This window comes from Eubalaena glacialis, chromosome 1 (assembly GCF_028564815.1).
Source record: "Eubalaena glacialis isolate mEubGla1 chromosome 1, mEubGla1.1.hap2.+ XY, whole genome shotgun sequence".
In the NCBI taxonomy this organism is placed as follows: Eukaryota; Metazoa; Chordata; class Mammalia; order Artiodactyla; family Balaenidae; genus Eubalaena; species Eubalaena glacialis.
Genome location: NC_083716.1, coordinates 235,226,725 through 235,244,634, shown reverse-complemented (window position 1 = coordinate 235,244,634; position 17,910 = coordinate 235,226,725). Strand labels below are relative to the sequence as shown.

General features: G+C 52.1%; 1 protein-coding gene across 4 annotated transcripts in view; it reads right to left on the bottom strand.

The window, feature by feature from the left end:
* SH3BP4 (SH3 domain binding protein 4) overlaps positions 1-17,910 on the bottom strand; it is a 91,383-nt gene that overhangs the window by 58,293 nt on the left and 15,180 nt on the right. The window contains exons 2-3 of one of the 4 annotated variants that reach the window (XM_061188775.1): positions 4,172-4,338; positions 3,009-3,244 (exon numbers count right to left, since the gene is read on the bottom strand). The exons of 2 other annotated variants lie outside the window; for them this stretch is intronic. The gene's annotated coding sequence lies outside the window, so the exon portion shown is untranslated. Of the gene's footprint in view, positions 1-2,081; positions 2,101-3,008; positions 3,245-4,171; positions 4,339-17,910 lie in introns of those variants that run through there. One more of the 4 variants, XM_061188768.1, reaches the window with a different exon arrangement.

The following is a 17,910-nucleotide window of genomic DNA, read 5'->3' as shown; positions in this document are numbered from 1 at the left end:
CTCTGGTCTACACCAGCCCTACAAAGGCCACGGGGCAGAGGGCCAGGCTGGGGTAGGCTCAAGCCACAGAGAGGTGGGCAGCACCCACGGTGCAGAGCCGAATGGCAGAGGGCTGGCCAGGTAGCAGGTAGGATCTGAGACGGCAAGAGGGAAGGGGAGGCAAACGATGGGAGGTGTGGCTCCATACGGACACAGGAACGGCCCAAAGGTAAACTTCATGCGCTGGAAACTGTCTCCTGGAGCTGGCTCTAACCTCGAGAGAGGAGGGCTCCAGGCCCCCAGCCCTGAGCGCAGGTTAGCACCATGGTCCGGTCCCTTCGCAAGGGATGCTCAAGGCACATCGGGGTCCTGTGGCCTGGCCGTGGACTTCACCCTTGGTTTTTCATTGTTTATGGAAGAAACTACAAGGCAACCAACTGACAAAACTGAGAAAAATCACGCTTCTGCAGACTGACCTTTGTATTTAATGCTAACAAAATAAACACTAGTAAAACTGTTCACTGAAACAGTATTTAGGTACGAGGTGGGTGACGCAGCCAAGTGAAACCGTGCCTGATCTATGGGGCAGAATGTTCTTACACAGAATACAGAACTGGTTCACCTCTCCTAAAATTTCAGAACATTTCAAATGGCATAGATGGTGCATTAAGGAATATCCTTTCCTCTCTCGTCTATGAAACCAATATTGAATATGAAGCACAAAAGGGGGATTATTGAGACACACATCAACCGGACGCCCACAGTGGTTTCACCCTGTACATCTGTGGGTTCCCACCTGGTGCCTGACATGGTATCAAGTGGGTGGTTTAGTTCATTGTCCGTGGCCGGCGTTTCTGAGCATCCTTCCTCCCTGGCAGGGCGGGGAAGAGGGTGGAGGCCCCTGTGTGTGACCTGTGCCCACTCCCTCTCAGGTATGTGGACGCCCACACCTGTGGCCAGAAGGCTGCCTTCTCCTCCTCCTTTAGGCTTCTGCTCCCACTGGATGGAGCTGGTGGGCCTTGTTATGGACATTTTAATGGATTTAATTATCACATAAATAATTATGTGAGATGAGCAGCTTCCAGGACTGGTCAGGTGGAATATTTTGTAAAAGACTCGATAATAGGGAATCGCTTAAAAACAGGCTGGCAAACTAGACCACGTTAAACATTTAAGGAGAAAACAATAAAACTCCAGAAGAACTCTGGACTCAGACGGCTTCGCCAGCCTTTGTGTTGCCACTTGACTTTAAATGGGGAATCAAGAGGATGTACTAGGCTGTGGTCCATGCCAGACACAGCCATGAAACCCACACTCAGAGAAAGACCTTCACCCCATATAGGAAGACCGGAAGATCCATGGACACTGGCTTTTTCCACTTAAAAAAAAAAAAAAAATTCTATTTCTTCCAGGCTTAGACTAACTTTTGCTACTCACTGACCAATGACTTAGGGACTTTTACAATCTGACCCGGGTCACAGTTCTGGGCTCCCAGCGGGGCTGGAGGCTTAAATCCAATGTCTTGATGATCACCACTTAAAAGCTGATGAGGGAGTGCTTCCGGGGGAAGTCCTAGGTTTTTGATTCTGACCGTAACCTGCTCCTTTGAATAATCGGGGAGCCGGCACCAGCCCGGGGCTGGGCGTGGGAGCTACCACCTGAAGGAAGGCAGTCTGGAAACGGAGGCTTCTGAGATGGTCCCCAGTCAGACCTGTGAGCTCACAGGTCAGCGCCGCCCTTCACTGGCCTGATGACCTTTGCTCCATGACCTAAGTTGGCTCTGGGCCTTGGCTCCCTCAAGTGTAAAAGGGCTCTCCATATCATGCGAGAGATTACTCTTTTCTCTCTTTTTTCCTACTTTATCATCTTTTATCTCCATATCACATGAGAGTATACTCTTTCCTTCTTTTCTACTAGCCTATGGACCACCTTGAGGGCAGGGACCCTGCCTTTCTCTTCTTTGAAACATAAAAGTCCAGAGATTTAAGCCAAATACATAGTGGAAAACTCGCAAAATGCTTATAGCATAAATGGCTGAGAACTTAACTTCTTACATGTGAATAAAGCAGTGGTTCTCAAACACGGGCACGTATCAGACTCACCTGGAGGGTTTGTTCAAACCCAGACTGCCGGTCTCCACCACCCGCCGAGGCCTGAGCCGGGTCTGAGAATACGCATTTCTAACTTGCACCCAGGTGATGCTGGTGCAGCTGGTTCCTCGACCACACTGTGAAAACCACTGCTATCACGCACGGTAGCTGACAAGGTGCTTCTCCAGCTGGCCTCCTGGTGGTTGGAGGTGGGCAAGGCCGTCATCACTGTGTCCTTTTCAGCAGACGAGGGAACTGACAGGGTTCAATGACTGACCGAGGTCAAGAAATGGGAAGCTGGGATCATAACCCCCGGTGCAAAGCAGCCCCCGTGACCCTGATGAACAGACTAACAGTCAAGTGCAGAGAAAACAAAGGCAGAAAAAGGAGATTGCAGGGACTTCCCTGACAGTCCAGCGGTTAAGACTCTGTGCTTTCCATGTAGGAGGCGCGGGTTCGATCCCTGATCAGGGAACTAGGATCCCACATGTCACGTGGCTTGGCCAAAAAATAAAAAGAGAAAATATTAAAAAAAAAAAAAAAGACAAAGCAGGCTGCAGTCAAACCAGATGTCTCCCTGTGAGGGTATAAAATGCCGGCCTGGGTTCCAACATTGAGCGGCCTTCCTTCTTTCCTTCTTCCAAGACAGCAGTTATAACCACACACCCCCTTCCCAAGTCTACTTAAGTAGGAAGAAGTGCAACATCCTGCCTGATGTTTATGAGCCACAGGAAGGGAGTTTCTGTGCCAGTCCTGGGAGATGGCACAGAGCAAAGAGCCTCCCGACAAACGTAGAAGAGGCTGAAAATCCTGGGACAAGTCCGTGGTGGAAGCTCAGACCCTGTTTGAACAGGGCCTCAAATCCCGGCTCGGCCCCTGAACGTGTGACCCTGGGATGTGTACCCTTGTTCCTCGGTGCCGGGTGGGGCGGGGAATTACCTGGCCTGGTGTGAGCGGCGGCCTCGGCCCCTGCACACATGGTGTCCAGCGCTGGTCCCTTTCTGCCAGAATCCCAGCAGCTACCTCCTTCCTCAAAGCTGCCCTCCTGCTGGCTCACGCCTCCTGACCTCGGGCAGAGCTGGGGCAGAGCTGTCGCAATGAGGACCACCCACCCTCTGACCTCTTGGATTCTTCTTCCTGGGGACCTTCACCCGGGCAACCTCTCACCTTAGCAACTGTGAAAAAGGCAGGAGGGGGGAAACGCAGCTGGAGCCACCCAAGCGGACCTGTCCAGCTGACCCAAATTCCCCTCCACGCCCGACTCACCCAGAATAAGGCCCCCGAGAGGCCCCTTCCCCGCTGAGCTTTGCAAAGAGGGCTCATTTCAGTTCCATAAACCTAGCCAAAGCGGTGGAGAAAGGGCGGAATACCTACTTTATAAGAGCATCGAACGATTTGTAATTCGTTAATCTGCTACGTATTGCAATATCACAGACCACTCCCTACTTTTAGATAACAAGTCCTACTCTCAAAGACATGTAGAAACTGGGTCAGAAACAGAATCACTGCAACAAACATTTTCTGAAGCCCACGACCTGATTCTGGTTATAAGAGGACCATTCTGTATTTTTATTTTTTCCCCCAAAGTGAATCCTCAGTTTCTTAATCACTTCTTTGAGATAAGCACAATGCTATCCAGAAATGCAAGGCGGTCCCCAACCTCGGAATATCCTACTTTTTGAATGAGACTTTTAAAAAAAATGCAATCTTCCCCAAAAAAGTTTAAAAAAAAAAAAAAAAGCCAACTTGAAGAAGCCATTTCAATGGCCGGCTGTCCACTGGAGTGGTGGGCATTTGGGCAGATGCTTGCATTAGTGGACACAGGGTTGGGTGACCACAGTTTCCCACCACCAGCAAGGCTGGGCAAAGGGCACAGCTCCATGGGGTCATTTCTCTCCTATCCCCCAGCTCCTAACTACAGGCTGGAACGAGTGAGCAACTGTGGAATCAGGTCCTGGTCAGAACCCTCCAGCCCAGGTAGTTATTATGCAACATGAAAGGTGGGTTGTGTTTACCATCCCTCACTCCCCGCCAGAGCCATCTGAAGCTCTATGATGAGTCTCTCCTCCCAGTGACTGCTCTGCATATCTACTTATTCTTACCTTCGTCACAAGCAACCACCGGTTAGGTGTAAAAGGATAACACAACTTTAAACACAGTTCAAGCTCTCCTGGATGGTGCGCATTTGGCTTTGAGGGACATGAGGTTAGAGTGTCGACAGATCCCTCCGTCATCTCCCAAATCCTCACTCGGCTCTGTTCCTTGCAAGCTACAGAGGGACGGACAACATAAATACAACACGTGGGTCCTGCGGTCTAGAATGGAAGTTTAAGAGAAAGCAGGTACCTAAATAAAAGACAAGGCTGAAAACAGAAGATGCCAGGACATAAAGCTGCTGGTGTGAGTACAGAACTAGATGGAGAGAGAACCCCTGGATGGAGAAGGGGTTCCTGGGACACGGAGAGGGTACCACCTGGGCTGACCGGGCTCCAAACAGGTATCAAGAGAGGATGCTACACACAGGGGTCGAAAGTCCTTCTGCGGGTGAGGTGCTCGGTACCTCTGGGTCCCCATCACTCCCCACACACATCTGAAATTTCTCCAATGATCGTCTGAACACCGTGTGCTTTGCTGGTGACTGACAGTCGTGAGGACAGACCTTGGTCAGACCTGTCTCAGCTCTCGCTGGATGGGGCTGAAATACCTGCCTTTCTCACGATCCACAGGGAACAGTCAAGGCTGGATTTCGTGGAGGCCACACCGTACTGGATTTGTGTGCAATCAGTTACCCCCTCGCTGTGCTGTCAAGATACCCTCCAAATGGGCGGCTACCACCCCTCCGCAGCAGCCAGGCCCACAGCCCTCACTCAGCCTGCAGGGACACGCTCCCCGGGACAGCCCGTCCTCCAGAGGGATGATGCTAAGGTTCCTCGGGAGGGTCCCCAGCAGTCAGGGGACCACGAGCTCAGCAGTAACTCACCCTGCACGTGCTTCCCCAACTTCCTCATGTCGCCCTCCTGCGTCCCATTCCTGCTTCTGGGGACCACCTCTCCCCAGAATACCAATCCCCAAGTCCTCGTCTCAGGCTCTGCACTCGAGGGTCCCAAACGAGAACAGACGGCAAATGTCAAGCTGGCACTAGGCCACTGGGGGCCTTCTGGTCAAGACACGAGCCCAGCTGAGTGATGTGTGTGCACATTCCCGGTCATTTCTGGTCAAAGCCGGTGGGCTATTTTGTACTGTTAGAAATTCCCGATTTAGAAAGCCAAGGAAATATTTGGTTCCATTAATAAGATACACTTACACTCAGCTAAAACTGGAGAAAAGCAAAGAGTATTTATATCCCGACTGACGTTTTTACATTAAAAACGTATAAATGTACTGCGGCTCACTCAGGTCCAGGCTGGAGGCTATCAGAGTTCATGGTTCTCAAGGAACTTCTGACTCTAAGCTGGGCCTGTATCCCGGTTCGGGCCCCATGGTCCCAGCCCACAGGTCAGCAGGGAAGCCCACCCCCACCTTCTGAAAGCATCATGAGTTAGGACCTTCGGTCACCTACACCCAGGGCTCTGCTCGAATGCTACCTCCTCAAACCCCCACACTTCTGTGTTACTTTCCTGGGCTGCTGTTACAAACTGCCACAAACTCGGTGGCTTAAAACCAATTTATTCTTCCAGTCTGGAGGCCAGAAATCTGAAACCAGTTTCACTGGGCGAAAGTCAAGGTATTGCTGGGTCTGGTGCCTTGTGGAGGCTCTAAAGGGAGAATCCGTTTCCCTGCTGGCATCCTAGCAGCCACCTGGATTCCCAGCGTGTGGCCCCTTCCTCCATCTTCAAAGCCCATCACTCTGTCTCTGTCTCCATCATCACATGGTCTTCTGCTCCGTAATCACATCTCCCTCTGTCTCTCTCATAAAATGACACTGGTCATTACATTACATTCAGGGCCCCTCCGGATATGCGGGGTAATCTCTCCGTCTCAAGATCCTTAAATTATCACACCTGCCAAGTCCTTTTTGCCATCTAAAGTCACATTCACAGGTTCTGGGAATTAGCATGTGACTATCCCTGGGGGGCCATTATTCAGCCTACTACACACCCTCTCAAAACAACACAGCTTTTCCGCCCATGCCTCCACCTGGCTTCAGGGATCACTCCCAACATTCTTTGTTTATCATCTGTTTATGTCCTTTCTCTTCCACCAGAGAAAATGCTCCTTGAAGGCAAGGACTCCATGCTGTACCTCCGGAACCACCTGGAACACAGCACACACTCAGTAAATTGCTACAGAATCCCCTCAAGGAATCAGCATCTGTATCTTTCACAAGCTCAGCTGTAGGGTCCATGGGCAGGAATCCACCCTCCTGGCTCAATGTTGCATCCCAGCCCCTGCACGGAGCACGAGGTAAGATGCTCTATTAGTAGTACCTGTTGCCTGAACATAAAAGAAAAGTCCCCCAGGTACCTGTGATCTGCATCCCAGTTTTGGAGCAAATGATCAGCTATCTCCCGGATGGTCCCAGCTGCACCTACACCATCCATCCTCCGGCTCCCTCACCTTCGGCGATTATTCCCCTACCCATGAACACAAAGTGCCCTTCTCCCTCCTGCCACCACCCCACCTGCGGGCCAGGCTTCTCTGCCCCAGCTCAAGCTCCCCCCAGCTTGGCCCCACCCCACCAGCCTCCTTAGCACCCACTGCCAATTCCCTTCACTCCGGCCAGATCAGCCTCCCACCAGAAAACTCCTACACACACATCCCACCTCCTCTTTCAAGGCCCAGTGGCTAGCCAGGGCTCCCACAAAGAGACCCGTGATTCCAGGTCTTGGTGACACGCAAGCCACCTCCCCCGGTTAAGGGACGGCACTTCCGGGCAGTGCGGTGCAGGCGAGCTTGTGATGCCTCTGCTTCCCTGGGCGTGAGCCTCTGATGAGCACTTCTGTTCTCCAGGGAAGATGACGCTCCGTTTCTCCTGTGCCCTCCAGCCTCTGGGCTTCGAGTGACAACGCAGGAGGACTCTGAAGTTTATGAGCTACTCGAGCCCTCAAGCATGCCCTCCATCCATAAAATGGGCACAGCACGATCCATGACCGCCTGACCGCAAGCTTTACCCCAGCAGGTGAGAGCGACCGGCCCAGCGCCGGCACGAAGAAGTGTCCAAACACAAAAGGGACAACCCTGGAAAAGCCACAGGTGCCACCAGCCAGCCAAGAGCAGGCGACATCCCTCCTCATCTGGGAGAGACCAAGAGAGACCAAGACCGAGGACCACAAAGTATCGCCAGGGGTGAGAGGGGGGGTGTTAGGGCCTCCAGATAAAATCCAGGACACCCAGTTAAATTTGAATTTCGGATACACAACAAATAATTTTATTACTCTAAGTATGTCCCAAATAGTCAAACATACTGGGATGTAGTACATTTTTACTTGCTAAACCTGGAGGAAGGGCGGTGCGAGGGTGGGCCCCCAGGCTGTGCCAATCAGAGGGGGCTCCCCAAGAAGTCCAGCCTCAAGGGGAGAGGTGGGAGGTGGCCCCCCTGGGAGGGGGCAGGGTGAGCCAAGCCCCCATGGGTCCAGGTCCACTCCTTCCAGAGTTCACTGACAAAGAGATGCACTCCACGGTATCAGCTTCCCATTAAAGAGCTTTCTCAAAAAAGAAAACCTTTCTTGCTAGCTATAAAAAGGAGTCGTTTCAAGAACATTTTTTCATGCCGGCATAATTCTACAAGAATCCACAAACAAAGCCGTGATTCTGACAACAAAGACTGCCATGGAAACGGATCACCTCCATCCCGAAAATCATGACTTCACCTCACATTCCACCAGAAACCGACCCCAGATTGTTACCAGAAGAATCCTTGTGCAAACAAACACCAGCCAACTGCGGCTGAATGGCAGGAAGTGTAGCCGCTTTTTCTAATTTTAACTTCCTCCAGGAATGCATTCGTTCTAAACACGCTGGGCCCAGGCTCCCCAGACCCCGTATTCCTTTAGTAAAACACCCACCTCCAGGGGCCACAGTGAAATGCAGATTTAAAGCTGCAGGGCCGGGAGGGGTGCACCCCGCGCCCGCCCGAGGTCCAGCGCTGACTCAGATTTTCTCCAAAAATGACTAAGAGACTAAAGCAAGCAATTTGAGCAGGAAAGCACTCCCAGACCAGAGGGTGAGCCAAGAGGGGAACAGAAAGCGAGAGACGCCTTGGGAAGGCAGCAACAAATAATTACAATAAGTGGGACCTAATCTCCCAGGCACGATGCCTTGGCCAAGACCAAGGACCCATGGGCCAGAACTGGAAACGCCTGGAAAACAGTTCTGCAAATTATCGCCCAGGACAGGATTCGGGAAGTGCCTCATTGGATTTCTGAAGCCCGTGTGGGCAAGTAAACTGGGAGGCAATATTTGCAATGCTCACAGCCAAGAAAGGCTTATTTTCCAGAAAATTCAAAGAACTACAATACGGTAAGAAAAATAGGAAAAACCATGAAAACGATCTTCAGATCAGAAGAAACTGGAGCAGCCAATAAACATTAGTTTATGGCTGATAATGAAGAAAGCATAAATTAAAAGCCCTCTCACCTCCATCAGACCTCCTCCCAAAATGAACAGTCAGACAACATCAGGGATGGAGGGCTGGTGAGGATGTGTAACAACATGAATGACCTGGAATGTGGTTGGTGGGACGTGAAGGGGACACCCTCCATCCCACAGCCAGATTTGTCCCATAGATGGGTATAGAGATGCTATGCTGAAAAGGCGACTTGTAACAGCAAAGTGCTGAAAAGAGCTCTGATCCCCAACAGCAGAAGGAATAAGGAAACTGAGGTCTAGTACACACGGAAAACCGTGTCAGAGAACTGCAGCTGTGGACCTCAAGAACACATGAGCCAAAAGGGAACATGCAGAAGGACGTCTATCAGTTACCTAGTGCTGGGTAACAAAAGACCACAAACAGGAATCCAGGTGTGACTTAGTTGGGTCCTTTGCTTCAGGTTGCAGTCAATGCCTAGGCCGGGCTGGGGTCTCACTGAAGGCTCGACTGGGGAAGGCTCTCCTCCTACACTCCCATGCTTCATGGCAGCACTCGGTCCCTGGATGGCTGTTGGACTGAGGGCCTCAGCTCCTTGCCATGTGGGCCCCTCTATATGGAAGCTTGCTTCGCCAAAGCTAGCCAGAGAGAAAGTCTGTTCTCAAGAAGGACGTGATAATCTTATGTAGCCTGTTCGTGGCAAGGACACCCATCACTTTGGATGAATTCCATCAGTTAGAAGCAGGTTGCTAGGCTGGCCACATCCGGGGAGGATGACACAAGGCTGTGAATGCCTGCAGGTGGGGATCACGGGGGCCACATTAGGGATGGCCAGCCACTGACAGATAGCGTGTGGTTCCATTTACATAAATGAGAAGACGTGAAAAACAAACGATATTGCTTAAGGAGACGATGCTAGCTATGCTGTACAACTATAAATAGCAAGGGAATGACAACCACAAAATTCTGGAGGGACTACCTTGAACACCTATGGCATATTAGACAAAACACATTTGGAAGGGGGCAGGTGAGAGGGTGTTGGGATTGGGGAGGGGCAACAGAACTTCTAAGTCAAGGGTACAAGGGTAAAGTTCCACTTCTTGGCCTTGGTAGAGGCTATCCCAGTCTATACGAGTGTTCACTGTTTCTGCAATTTGCTATTCACCCCAGATATTTAAATTTTATTTGTATCTATTCAAGATTTAGGGACCACATGGCTTGGCCCCTGATACCCCATGGAATAGGGGTATCACTGCTGGGCTGGGGATCGAGCCACTGCTTCCCGTTCACCTCGCCCTGCAGAGAAACAGACCAGCTGCGACCTGAAGTAGGGCCCCACCTAGAAATCCTCCTCCCAAACCAAACTCACAGGCCTCCAGCTTCACCTGGAAGCCGTGTCCTCCTGGGCTGGATTATGACTCTCAGAATTCGCCCCACCTCTTCCCGCTCCCTCCCCTGCAATTAAAGGCGCAGGTCCCAGACGCTGCTGAGCTGGGCTCTTCATTAATCCAGGGCTCCCCACCCAGGGCCCTGAAGTGCCCTGTGATTGTGGGGTTTGTCCCTCTTCAGGCAGCAGAAAACAAGAACCTTCGATTGCTGGAAGTTGGGAGTGACCCAGACCACATCCTGTTTGGCTGCGGCATGGATTCAATCATGGCAATATCATGGAACAAAAGAACTTTCTACGCGGGCTGATGGGCGAGACTGCAGCTTGCAGCAGGGAAGGAGCCCAGCCAGAGGTCAGCGCGCAGGGTGACCCTGTTCGGTGAGCACACACGGCCAAGTGCACGCCAGCTGGGCCTGGGGGGTCGTGGGGTACAGGGAAAGGGTATCTGGTCCCTGCTGCCCACGGACGGAAAGCAGACTGTGCCGGGAGCCCTGCCCTTTGCCCACCGCCTACACCCCCGGACGCAGCGGGCTCTCAAATACTTGTTGAATGAATGAGTGACAAAGTGCTTCCAGATGGAGTGAGGAAGGGAGGTGAAGCTGCTCTTGGCCGTGAGAGCAAAGCCCCTGAGGACCACGGCAAGGCGGCCACCCTGCTCCTGGGGCTCCTGTCCCACAGCCGGCAGAGACACAGGGCACATTCAGTACCGAAAAATCAGGCTCTCTGTAGAAAACCCTCCACAAGCTGCACAGCCTGCCTGCCCTGAAGAGCTGAAAAGACCAGAAAAGGTGTTTTCGCAGCACACCCTAAGCATGTAAGGAATCTGGAGGAGTTTCTTCCAGGAATGGCTGGGGAATGTGGTGGTATTAACTCAAACGTACTGTGAGTCTCAGTCGGGGATGAGATCGGCACACCTGAGTTTGGGAAGCAAAGAGTGGTGAAGAGAGAACCTTCGGGAAAGCCCAGACAGCAAGGAAGAGGCCCCTGGTGGGGTCAGAACACCAAAGCGGCCATCCCAGCGCTATGTCCATCACATACGTGAGCCTCTGGACCCAGCGCTCGTCTGCGAGAACGGTGAGCCCAGAAGTTCCCGGGACCCAGAGCTCACCCAGGGCAGGGACCCTAAGCTCCGGTCGGATGCTCGTCCGTGTAAACACATAGGCTGAGAAACCCCACCTGAGCAGGTGCCGGGCTGGGTGGGTTGCCCGGGGTCCAGGAGCGCAGCTCCCACCACGCCCCCACCAGTGGGGACTCCAGCAAGGAGCAAACCTGCCCTCGTCTCTAAAAAGGTGCAAAAGGGACTTCCCTGGCGGTCCGGTGGTTAGGATTCCGCGCTTCCACTGCACGGGGCATGACTTCGATCCCTGATCAGGGAACTAAGATCCCTCATGCTACACGGTATGGCCCCCCCCCCGCCAAAAAAATTAATTAAAATAAATAAATAAAAAGGCGCAAAATCGGCATCCAAACGGACATCCAACTCGCAGGCTGCTGTGGGGAGTGAACGGTACACGTGAAGCGCTTAGAACAGCTCGGGGTCCCCGGCCGACACTACATAGGTGCTCGCGGTTTTACTCTCCGATGAGGGACCACGGGTGCACACAAGGGCCGCCCAGGACGGCTGCCATCTCTCCTGCTCTCCCACCTGCCACCACCTTGTCGCTTGCCAGCTGAATCTCACCCCTGTACTCACGTTCAGGCTTATCTCCCGATTTATCCACCTGAAAAAATTTCAGTCCCGGCCCCCAAGGAGAAGCATGAGCCCCACTCCTTCCAGAAGTCACCCCACACCAGCCCAGACTGAGCCTCTGCCACTCAGAGTGCAGTCCCCAGGCCGGCCACCTCCTCCCTGTCACTCGGGAGCTGGTCGGGAATGCCCCTGTACCAGGCGATTCCTGGGCACGTAAGATTGGCCGGAGGACGGCAGGTCCAGCTGGAGATGGACATTTGTCCCCATGCCGTCCTGGAGCTCGGTCCTCTAGGAAAGCCTTCTGGCCTAAGAAGATTACAAGCTCCAGTGCAGGGGCCCTGTGCCTGCGTGCGTGTGTACACGTGTGCATGTGCGCTCAGTGACTTTCCCGGTGCTGGGCGTGTAACAGTGCTCACTCCCTGAGCCCTGACTCACCGCACCAGCAGAAAGTACCTAAAGCAGCCGATGCCTCGATGCAGCCGTGCATACTTTAATCAGCCATCTTCGGAGCAGAGATGGTCTCACCATCTCATGCCATTTTCCGTGCATCAACCCCTGAGCCGCTAACAGGATTAGCGGGACCCTCAGTCACCACCGCAACTCCCACCGCCTGCCTAATGCTCCACACTCCGAATTTGAGAGCAGTTTATAAGCAGGCCCATTGTCCCCGCTGCTCTGCTGCCTTTCTCAAGTTCACCTGGCAGGGATGACCTGTGTTTGTGTTTGGAAGCCAGCTTCCTCGCTGGCTGGGAGAGAAGCTCACCGTTCAAAGTCCGGTCCAGGAGAGAACAAAGAACACGCTGGCCGGAAGAGACAGGCCGTGGCCTGACCTGGAGGGGGCTGGGCACCATGCTTGGCAGAAAAGGCAGCTACTAGCCCGGGTGTGGAGGCCTGGGCTTCTCCCTGGCAGGGGGCGGCCGGTACCACCGGCTGGCACTGCAGGGCGCCCTCCGGACACCAGCTGCAGTCACTGCACAAAGCAGATGCAGGAGCAGAGGGCCATTCCTGGCCTGAGAGCCGTGCCATGGAATCCCTGCCCCCCACTGGCCTTCCCTGCCGCTGTTTTGTCTCTTTTCTAAAATAAACTTTCTTTCAGAATAGGTTTAGATTTATAGAAAAGATAGCACAGGGCGTTCCCATATGCCAACCAACACCTAATTTCCCAATGATTAAATCGTGCACTAGGACAGCCCGTTTGCCAACGAATGAGGATGACACGTTATTACGATCTAAAGTCCAGTTGTTTGTTCAGATTCCCTTAGTTTCTCCCTCATGTCCTTCTTCTGCTCCAGGATCCCATCCAAGCACCACATGACATTTAGCCCTGTCTCCTGAGGCTCCTCTGGGCTGTGACAATTCCATAGAGGCTCTTTGTTTTCAACGACCTTGAGAGTTTTGAGCAGGACTCGGCAGGTTCTTTGTAAGTGTCCCCTCAGCTGGAATGTGTCTGATGGTTTTTTCATGGTGAGACTAGGTTTGTGGATTCAGGGGAGGAAGGGGGCAGAGGTGAAGTACCCTCATCACACCGTATCAAGGGCACGTACTGTCAACAGGACTTAATACTGATGATGTTGACCTTGGTCACCTGGCCTGGCCTCTACGAACCCCCTTCTCCAGGCCCCTCCCTCCTTCTCCGCTGACAGATCCCCCTACATCCACTGCCAGCCAGAAGGGCAAAAAATACAAGCTTTTCTATTTATTATAAAACAAGCAACAGACGTGCTCAGCCCAAGTGCAAGAGAACAAAGGCCTAGCATGGCTGCAGGAAGCTCTATGTAAAGGCCTCTCAACCACACACACACTGCCCTCCACTCTCCTAAGGATTTAAGTTGGTGACTCAGAACTCTCAGTTGACTATAACATCAACAGGAAGTCACAACCTGAGAGGCTGGATAAATAAATAGAAGTGAAAACATGGCCTGTATTTATAAAAAAGCAATTTCCAGGAGAAGGGCCCAAATACCACCTGTCCTGTTTGGGCCTTTATACATACCTGGCCAGGTGACCTGGGGGGCCCCGCGGCACGGATGGATGGATTACCTGATGAGGTCCCTCAAGTCTGGGGGCGTCCTTCAGAGGGGTCACTGGATGAGAGCTGGGCCCCGAACCCTAGGAGACGCCGGCATGTATGGGGACATACACTGTCCCTGACACTGAACTCTGCCCCAGACCCCTGTGCTCTGGAGTCATCAATCAGTTTACAGAAGTGCTCAGCGTCTGTGTGCGACCTGGAAACTCTGGGTGGAGGATCCCCGAGGATGAGACGGGAGGAAAGAAACACATCCTCTTTTAGCTCCTTTCTGGAAGAGAAGCAGCAAAGTGGCTGGGGCGGGTGGGGAGGGAAGAGAGAATGCTCCAAGTCAATCCACTTTTGTTCGATTTTTGACCCTCAAAGTTTGGGGGAACTTCTCGATGCCTCGGTTTCCCCAAACGCTGAATGAAGACGCTCACAGGGCCTGCTTCCTAGGTAGGATTCTAGAACCAGGCATGAGCCTCCAAGCAAGGGTAGGTGAAAGCTGGTTAGAGGATGGAATTCAGGCCCTGGATGGAAGGGGCCCCAAGCTCGGGGGCAGCAGGACGTCTGGGTTCAGGTCTGCCACGGTGGCCTTGGCATGTGACTGAACTTCCCCAGGGAAGTTCTTCCAACTGTGAAAGTGACAAGGGGCAGCAGCTGAGGGCAGAGGGCTCGGTACTGTGCTGCCCCCGAGCTCACAGGCTGGAAGGATTCCTGCTGGGGAAGACAACTCAACCCAAACCAAGCTCCTTTCTCCCGAAGAGCTCTCCAAAACAGAGCCGCTGGACACTGGCAGGCACGTCCAGCTCTGCACCAAGCCAATCGCAAGAAATCACCGCACCCCCAGCCAACACACACCCATGTCCCTGCCCTGTCTCCTCGGGGTGCCAGGCAGCTACCAGCTGGGCTGAGACATGAGCCAGGCACACTCCACACGCGCCTGTAATCGGGGTTAAGTTTTACAATTATCCCCATCACAAATCGCCACATGTCTCGGGCAGCAGGCTTGAGCGGTTCAGGATGAACTGCATGCCCCAGGGTGGGCACACAGACTGGCTCAGAGCCACCTAATTCCTGCCCCTCCTCCCACCCAGGGGCCAAAAGCAACCCAATACCTGCCAGAGAATGGGGAAGCCGGTGGGGGGGGGGGTACAGAGAAGCCGGAGCAGCTGTGCTGGGCACGAACCCCTCACTCTTTCTGAGCTAAGGAAGCTGGTCCATGCAGCGAGGGAACGGAGCTCCAGCCTCGCGGAGCAGCTGAAGGGCCAGCCCATCAAGGCAGGAGCCTCAGGGCCAAGTGGAGCTAAAGATTCCAGAAGCCTCTGGGCTCCCAGCGGGCCTGGCAAACCCAGAGTTGCATTTCAGATTAACTGTTAGCCAAGGGCTGCGAGTCCACAGGGCCGCCCACCCTACCCGCCCCTGACACTGCACATTTTAGGGGGCAGCAAAGGATCCAGTTCACGCCTTTCCCGAATCTCCAACTGACCTTCCCCCAGGTGAAGAGCTGACCCACGGAGGCAAGTGAAAACATTACTTCTCGAAGGTTCCAAACCACACCTACCAAAGTGGACGCAGGAAAAACACTTCGAGATTGGCCCGCACTCCGTGTGGGCAGTGCGAGCCACAGCCCCCAAATTCAGGCTTCAGAAAAAGGAGGGGGTCTCTGGGAAGCGTCCGGCCGAAGGGGTGAGGCAGCCTCACGGTCCCAGAGGCTGTGTAACGTGCATTTCTCCCCCGGAAGCTGGAGTCACTTCCAGCCTGGTGCCACCGCAGGACAGGCAGTGAGGGGCTAGCCCCTTGCTGGCTCCATTTCGGAACAGAGCACGGAAGCTACCAATCTGCAGCGCGAAGGTGCTTCTCCTGCCGGAGGACGCCTGCTACAATTCCACTTTAGGCAGCGAGGCTGGGAGGGAGATGTCCAAACAGGAATGCACAGGACTGGGTGAGCTACTGCTTTCAATCAATGCAGGGGTCGTGAAGAAGTGCTGACATCACCTTCTCAGACCACGGCACTCAACTCGTCCCAGGGACGGCTAAGGAGCCGCATGGCATGGGTGACATCGGTGTGGCCAGAGGACGCCGTTCCTCACAGCTGCCGAGTGAAAAAAGCAGGCTGCAGGAGTGAGCACGAATGACCCCGTTTCTAACACCACATCCATGTGACAGCGATGGGGTGACAGGGAGTCCGATGACTTTTCATTTCTTCTGCAGGCTGTATTTTCTACATCTGTGATAAGCATGGATTACTTGTAAAGAAACAGAGGAGACAAGCGATGGCCCCTCTTTAGAGGCATTGCGTGCGTGGCTTCAATTCTCACATTTCAAGTCTACAGGGTGACAGTCGTGTTTCACAGGTGTCATCCATCACAATGCACTTGAACTATATCGACTCCTTAAACAACCTGCAAAGGGGAAAGTGGCTTTCTGGGATGAATGTGGGGAAGAGGCGGGTGGGAGCGGGGGTGTGCCCACTTTTCACAAGGAACTCCTCCTTCTAAATGGTCTATTCAGAAATAAGCTCCCCCAGCACATGTACGTGGGAGAATCCCTCAAAATCTACAACAATTCACTTGAGTTTTCGTTTTTACCACAAGTACCTATAAAGAAAAAGGCTCCTCAAAAACACTTTAAAGAAAATCTAACTAAATACTGTTTAAAAAGGGCAGGCTAAGCCAATAAGCGTATGAAAAGATGCTCAGTACCACTAATCTTTAGAGAATGCAAATCAAAACCATGGGCTGTCACCTCACACCCCTTAGGCTGGCTACGGGCAAAAAACAGAAACTGACAAGTGTGGACGAGAATGGAAAAACTGGAACCCTTGTGCGGCGTTGGTGGGAATGTAAACTGGTACAACCGCCGTGGAAAACGATATGGAGGATCCTCAAAAAGTTAAACGTAAAACTATCCTATAATAAAGTAACCCCACCTCTGGGTATCTATCCAAAGGAAGTGAAAGCAGCATCTCAAAGAGATATTTGCCCACCCACATTCATAGTAGCATCATTCACAATGGCCAAGAGGTACAAAACAAATGTCCAAGAACAGAGGGATGGATAAACAAATTGTGGTCTCTCCATATAACAGAATATCTTTCAGCCTTAAGAAGGAAGGCAGTTGTCACGTGCTACAACCTGGATGAACCTTGAGGACATTATAAGTGAAATAAACACCAGTCACAAAAAGACAAATACTATATGATTCCACTTATATGGGCTGTGTAAAAGAGTCAAATTCACAGAAACAAAGTAGAACGGTGGTTAGTTATCAGGGGGTGCTAGGGGAGAGGGGGAAATGGGGAAAAGTTTAATGGGTAAGTTTCAGTTTTCCAAGAGGAAAAAGTTTTAAAGACCTGTTGTACCACCATGTGAATACAATTTACACTACTCAACTGTACACTTTAAAGAACTGTTAAGATGGTAAATTTTTTACTAGGTTTTTTTTTTTTTAAAACCACAATTCAAAATAAATAAAATTTTTAAAAAGAGAGGGAGATCCTATACAGTAGCCTATTTTGTTTTCTTCACGTAGTTTCTGGAATTTGAGTCTGGCAACGCCCTGCAGCCACACACACCTAACTCCTTTCCACTGGGGCCTGGTGCCCCACAAGATAGGTCTAAAGCAGTTTTAAAAAAAGTCTCCTTGCCAATCGCTTTATGAGGCAAAAAGTGATCCTGACCCCTAAAGCTAACAAACAAAAAAGGAACCTCTACCTAAACCCCACTTGGGAATACAGACTCGGAAACCTGAGCGATACAGGTCGGCAGAAGAATCCACAACACAATGGAATTAGCCCGAGGAAGGTTGTTAAAAGCAGAGACACAGCCTGCTCCAGTGGGGACGAGTGACTCACTTTTCACTTGCCAGGTGTCGGTAATATTTGGAATTGTTACAAAAGCACTCTATTCTTACAATAAAACAATTTAACAAGCACAGCGACATTTCTGAAAAACCATCATCTAAGGAATGATACCATTCAAGACATGGGTTCCAATGGGGGTCACTCTAAGCTGGGCATAGAGTCACCTAGGATGCTTTTAAAACGAAGGATGCAAGGGGCCCAGCCCAAGGCCAACTGACTCTAAGGGAGGGACCTGAGCAACCCTCACTGGTGAATGTGATGCTTGGAGAACGAGAGAAGCCCAGTTGAGGTACAGAGATTCACCAAGACCCCCCTTAAGTTCAGGAGCAAAGGAAGGATGGCATCCAGGCCAGTCCTCAATA